This window comes from Nanorana parkeri, unplaced genomic scaffold, assembly GCF_000935625.1.
Source record: "Nanorana parkeri isolate BGI_ZX_2015 unplaced genomic scaffold, ASM93562v1 scaffold1269, whole genome shotgun sequence".
In the NCBI taxonomy this organism is placed as follows: Eukaryota; Metazoa; Chordata; class Amphibia; order Anura; family Dicroglossidae; genus Nanorana; species Nanorana parkeri.
The window spans coordinates 463,406-469,810 of record NW_017307537.1 but is presented as its reverse complement, the minus strand read 5'-3'; positions in this window follow the sequence as shown (position 1 = coordinate 469,810).

Genomic DNA, 6,405 nt, shown 5'->3' with positions numbered 1-6,405 from the left:
CCACACGGTGCACCCACACAGACCCCCAGGCACCTAGGGGGGGGGGGGGGTTGTGCGTGTGGTCTCTTACTCCACTTTCTCACACCAATGTTAGGGCATATTTTCTTCCACTGACCAGAAGCATGGCACACAACATTTCAGACCACTACACTCTATCTACTATCTAGAGGCAGAGCCAGCTGTGCCCGTCACCTCCCCCGTCCGTTCCGCCAGTCAGAACTGGAGGATCGGAGTGGGGAGGGGGGAATCCCTGCAGGGAACAGTCACGGCTCTCTGCAGGGAAATGATCGAGAAGTGAGCGAGCGACGGTATGTGTTCGCTCGCTTCCCGATCTATTGAGCTGACGTGTGACAGTTTTATTGTCACACGTCGGCTTGAACTATGAAAATCACTCACCTCATAGTTCTTTAACAAGATGTTTTATAAATATTTGTTGCCAAATCTGTTTGCCATGTAATTGTTACTTATGAACACTAGATGGCACCAGAGTCATTCCAGCTGTTTTTTTTTTTTTTCTCTCCAAGCATCTAAAGCCAACTATTGGCACTGCTAGTTATTAAAGGAGAACTATGGGGTCAGTGTTTTTCCCCATAGTTCTCCTTAGGGTAACGGGAAGACACAAACTAGCGTCCTCCCGTTACCCTAAGCTCAGTATACCGCGAGCTACAGCTCGCGGTATACTGAGACGCCGTACATGGAGCGGATCCCGGCGTAGATGACGGGATCCGCCCAGCTGCGTGAGTGACAGCTGGCTCTGCCTACCTACAGGCAGAGTCAGCTGTACCCGCCCCCTCCCCCGTCCGTTTTCCGCCAGTCAGCGCTGGCAGATCGGAGAGGGGAATCCAGCCCCTCCACTGTCACGGCAGAGAGCCGTGACAGGATCGAGAGGTGAGGGAACCCGGTATGTGTTCCCTCACCTCCCGATCTACTGAGCCGACCTGTGACAGTCTCATTGTCACAGGTCGGCTTAGAACTATGAGGTGAGTGGAAATCACTCATCTCATAGTTCTCCTTTAACGACTATGTTCAGATTCACGACAACCATGGCGTCGCACCAAATCTGCAGCATTCAGATTTACATGTGCAAGCAAATGTATGTGATATTTTGCCTGGTCAAACCTTTTTTAAAACCAACATGCATTGCATGGTATTTAAATCATGGGTACTAGGTTTAAAAGGACCAAAAATGGGGACAATTGGATAAGGTAGCCCCCTCACTATAAAAGGATGCTCTCACAGTAGCCATATTGTTAATGTTATGTTAAAGAAGGACTCCGGCATACAAACAACTTACCTTTGCAGTAGGGCTATCCATGCACTGCAAGGGTTAAGTGCTTGTTTTGACTAGGGTGCTCAAATAAAGCTGTACTACTAACCAATACCTCGGTCCTGCCAGCTCCCTCTGGGCTGCTAGGCCGGTCCCTGCAGCCTTTTCTCCACGAGTTCTGATGGTCTAAGGACCGCTGACGTCATCAATATCTGAGTCAATTTGGTGTCACTTCCTCTGAAAAGTCGACGGCTGCATGAAAGAGGACGGGACCCGATGGTATACCTTATGCTGCCGGATGAATGTTGGGGCCACAAATATAATGAAGTGGCCCCATGGGATTCGGTCACCCCCTGCACCCACTTAATTTAGTAATTTTAATTCAAACAGTAATTTTAATCATAGTTAATGTACAGCATTTCTAGAACTTTCTGTGGGCTGTTTCTGGTTTCCCCATTTTATCTGTTTCAGGTTAACCTTACCAGCTGTCACTTCAGTTCTGCCTGGAGATTGCTGTCACTAGGAAGATCTCAGGACTAATATCAATATGATTAGTAGCCTAGTTTTGGCGGGAAAAGTAAACTACCAATCAGCTGTTGGACTCACCTTTTTAAATGTTTTCAGTCAGAAGCTCTCCTCGGCAGTAATCTTCTTCAACACAACTTGCCCCGCCCTCCCTCCCTCGTCGCGGCTATCCTTTTTTGGGGGGTATTGTCGCCCACATATGTGGGTGGGCAGTGTTTACTGGTATATTGGACTGGTGTGAAGAGTATGGCTCCAGTCTGGGTGACTGAGCTCATTTATGTTTGAAGTTTTTTAAGTGGTTTAAAAGTGTATGTATATATGTGTTTATGGTTAAAGTTTAAAGAGTGTTGTTGAATTTTATAAAAAAAAATATTTTGCTTTTAACCCAATAAAGGGCCGCGGCCAAATTTTTCCACTAATATTGTTGTATAGTCTCTATTTATTTCATTATAGTTCAATGTATTTATTGGTTTGTGGGTGCTGTGGGGTCTACAATCCCATGTCCCCTCCTCTTCTTGCCGGTTTCCATCACCAGCAAGGCCGCCGGCAGTAAAGTGCATATGGCATCATTACACACGTGCATACTGACATCACACACACACGTAACGACGTGGGCATCGGGTGACGCCCCCTGGAAGATGCAGAGGGAGACATTTCATAGCCGGGGGAGAGAGGCGAGCACCGGCCCCTATGGAGCCGAGGATCAGGTGTGTAAAACAGCTTTATCTGAGCCCCCTAGACTAAACAGGTACTTAAAGGGGTTCTAAAGCCTCCTGTTTTTTGCCTATATCTACTGCAAACTCGGCGGGATAAGGTATGCCGCCAGGTCCCCTCCTCTCTCCTGATACTGTCGCCTGACTTTTCAGAGGGGGTGACACCAAAATGACTCAGTCATTTTGGTGTCACCCCCCTCTGAAAAGTCGGGCGCTCGGTCATGGACCGAACGCCAGACAGTATCAGGAGAGACGTGACGCCACTGGGTGAGACCATCCACATCTGCCCTTGGTGAGACCCTCCACATCTGCCCTGCTGAAAATAATGATTTTAGGACAGTGGTGGAACGCCAGGGCCCGGTCCCAGCTACAACCACTGAGACCCTGGTAGTTTAACCACCGACTCGAGGCTATAGAGCAGTGATGGCGAACCTTGGCACTCCAGCTGTTTTGGAACTACAAGTCCCATGACGCATTGCAAGGCTCTGACAGCCACATACATAACTCCCAGAGGCAGATGCATCTTGGGATTTGTAGTTTTGGCACAGCTGGAGTGCCAAGGTTCACCACCACTGCTATAGAGGGACTAAAAAATCCCAGCAATACATCTCTAATATAAATGTATAATAATAGTATGTGACTGTAGGGAGAGGGGGGGCATCAGAGTGTAAACTTCTTAGATGCAGAGACTGTTGTGACTGTTTCATTTTTTTGGTACTGCACTGTGGTATATGTCAGAGAGTGTGGGGGGTCTTAGGGGGCAACAAACAATCTTGCACCAAGGCCCTATCTTCCTTAGGTCCGCCTCTGGGTAGAGCTGACAATGTGTATAGGGAGGAATTAGGGAGATCTGTACTTGCTCTTTTATGCTGTGGATTGCAGTGGTGGGCTACATTGTCTTGTTTGTGTCCCTTGCGATCACAGATGTATTAATATAACCCCTTGTTATGACAACTTTACACACACACACACACGATTCACCAACCTCTTGGCTAATTGAACCTCGCTGGATTTGCTCACGACCACTTAACTGGTAATGCATCCAGTTTTGATAGGCGGTATTTGGCAGTATCTCTTATTTCACTCTAACCACAGATTGCAAGCTTTTGTTACATGAAGTTGCTTTGTTATAACAAGCATTTGTTACTTGGTTGCCAAAATATTACATATAATTAGTGCACATCTCTTTATGTATGATTTCCCCTAGGGTGCAGATTAAAGCTGTTAGTCACTTTCACAATATTGTACTCACTGAACATCCCCCCTCCCGAGCAGTAAGCTTGAGACTGACAGTTCATGATGAGGAGGATCGGCCCACTAGGGGAGGAGATGATACTAATCTAGTAAAGTTAGCGGGGGCACAATATAAATGTTGATGAATGTGTATTTGTAAACCCCAAAAATGTAATATATTACAGATTATCTAATCTTAGATGCAATGGCTGCACTAGTTTTCTTCTTTTTTTCCCCCTGTAATTTCACCTGGTGATAAGGCCAGTAACACTTCCTGTCTTAGGGTGGCTCCACTCTAGGAGTGGAGACATGGAGCCATCCTTGGACAGCAGTCCAAAAAAGTCCCATTCTAGGCAAAATATGTATCTCCTCTCAGTGGCGTAACCAGAGTGCCCGGGGCAGAATAAAATGTGGGGGTGTACAGGTACAATCAGAGCATGCTGGGACATATCGTAATTGAACTACAAGTCCTAGCATACCCTCATTGTCCCTCTACACCCCCCAAAAATATTAACCAGGGAACTACAAGTTCCAGCATGCCCTCATTGTCCCTGTACGCCTCCAAATATCACCCAGGGAATAGTAATAAGCTGATTGGCAGGCTCCTGTCCTTCTGTGCAGGGGAGCCGGGTCCCTGTAGGGAAGGAGCCTGCCAATCAACTGGTTATCATGGCAAGTGGGCCATGATATTGTTTACTTTTTAACACCTTTTTATTTTTTTAATGTAATCAATTTTTTCTTATTTTTTTATAATTTTTTTTCACTTAACTTTATCGCTATCACACAGGAGCTAACAAGCCCCCGTGTGATAGCATTTGGAGGTGACAGGTTCTCTTTATTGATGGCGGAGGGAGAGAGCCACTGCACCTGCGGCCAGGGGCTTCGTTTAGCGGGGGTCGGTGACGGCGCCCCCCCCCCCAGCTCTGCGCCCGGGGCAGCCGCACCGGCTGCCCCCGGTTGTTACGCCAGTGTCTCTTCCCACCTCCTCCTAACCCATCCTGCAAGTGTTTTTATGTTCTGACCCGGTGAAGCAAGATATAGTCACAGAATTCCCCTATTCAGGTCCTCTCTGGTGTCATTTCCTGGTGCAAATAACAGCTAATCCAGATGCACCCAAGACCACTTGCCCCATTACTGTCCCCTCATGCTTAGATCACTTCTCTGGCTCATGAGAGAACTCCACTGCTGGACAGCCAATAGGAAGTTTCCACATCACGCAGGCATTATGGGTCCACCGCACTTCTGACTAGTAAGCCCCTTGCTAGATTGGATGCTGAAATGACTGCAGATGGCGCCACTGAAATCCAAGACATTAGGGTATGTCAGCAGCACACCAAGGATCTTAGTCCAAAACACCATTTTTTTTTTTTCGAAGCCCGTGGACGTGCATCAAAACAAACTTCCCCCTGTGAACGAAAAAAGTGAACCGTGAAATCACAGCACATAAAAACGTGCACAAGGGTGCTTGGTCCTTCAATAAAGAAGGGACCTAAATTCCCGACCCCCGCCGGGGCGCAAGGCTCCTGACAGTGGTTGAGGCTGTTGGTCCACTAACCCGAAGGCCGGTGGACCCCAATACTTTGGGGACCTGCCGAAACAGGTCCCTCACAGTACTAGGCAGGGGGATCTCCCGAAGAGAGACCCCCTCCTGGATTGGGAGGAGACAGAGAACCCTATATAAGGGCATAGAATCTCCTCCCCACATCAGGAATAGGCCCCAACTGTAGCCCCCATCACCTTATGTGAGGTGGCTACTAGAAATGTAATTATTTCCAGAGCTGTAGTCAGTCTGACTGAATTATAGTTAGCATTTATCTAGCTAATTCCAAGTGTTCTAGCATTGATTGTACCTACCTGGGTGGAGTGTGACTCTGCTGTGGTGTGGGACATCCAATGAGGGACACTGTGAGTGTGTGGGCAGTACAGCAACCAATCACTGGGGTTCTCACAACCAGTGTTGCATGCTGGGTAAGTGCTTATATTCTCGAAAGAGTTGCCATGGGCTCCAGCCATGGATTAGTCTAGGTTGGGGTGTTTGTCCAGCCACCCCACCAGGCTAAACCTGAGGCCTAGGGGTGGGGATGCTGGAGTGCAGGAAGTGTTTTGCTAGTCCTCAAGTATGGAGGAGGTTTGTGCAATTGTCAAGGAGGAGAACCAGGAAAACTGATGGCTGGAGGTACCCGAAACATAGTGGATCTCAGGAGCAAGTCTGGTGTCTCTCCTGTTAAGGGTCTGTGCTCATCCCTGCTCATCTGCTACTCAAATTACTATTTGCTGTGGTACAAATGGATCTACATTGAGGTGCTAAAAAGTGACTTATGAGTCTAGAGCAGGGGTCTCAAAGTACCGGCCCGTGGGCCGGAGCCGGTATTAAGTGGCCCGCAGCCAGCTGCCAAGTCAGGTACACGGTCACAGGTCGCATGCCTGACTTGTGGGAGCAGCTACACGGTCTGCATCTCTGTCGGATGCAGACCGCAGAGCTGCTCTTGTCAGCTCTGGCCGGAGCTCTGACAGTTCTGAGCTCCGGCCGAATGATGGATGATTAGTAAGGTAGTAAGGACCTTACTAATCACCATGGGGGATTGGAATGTGGGGGAGTGTATTATTTTATTTGTGCGGGGGGAGGGGAGTGTATTAGTGGGGAGGGTTTGTATTTTTCTGTGTGTG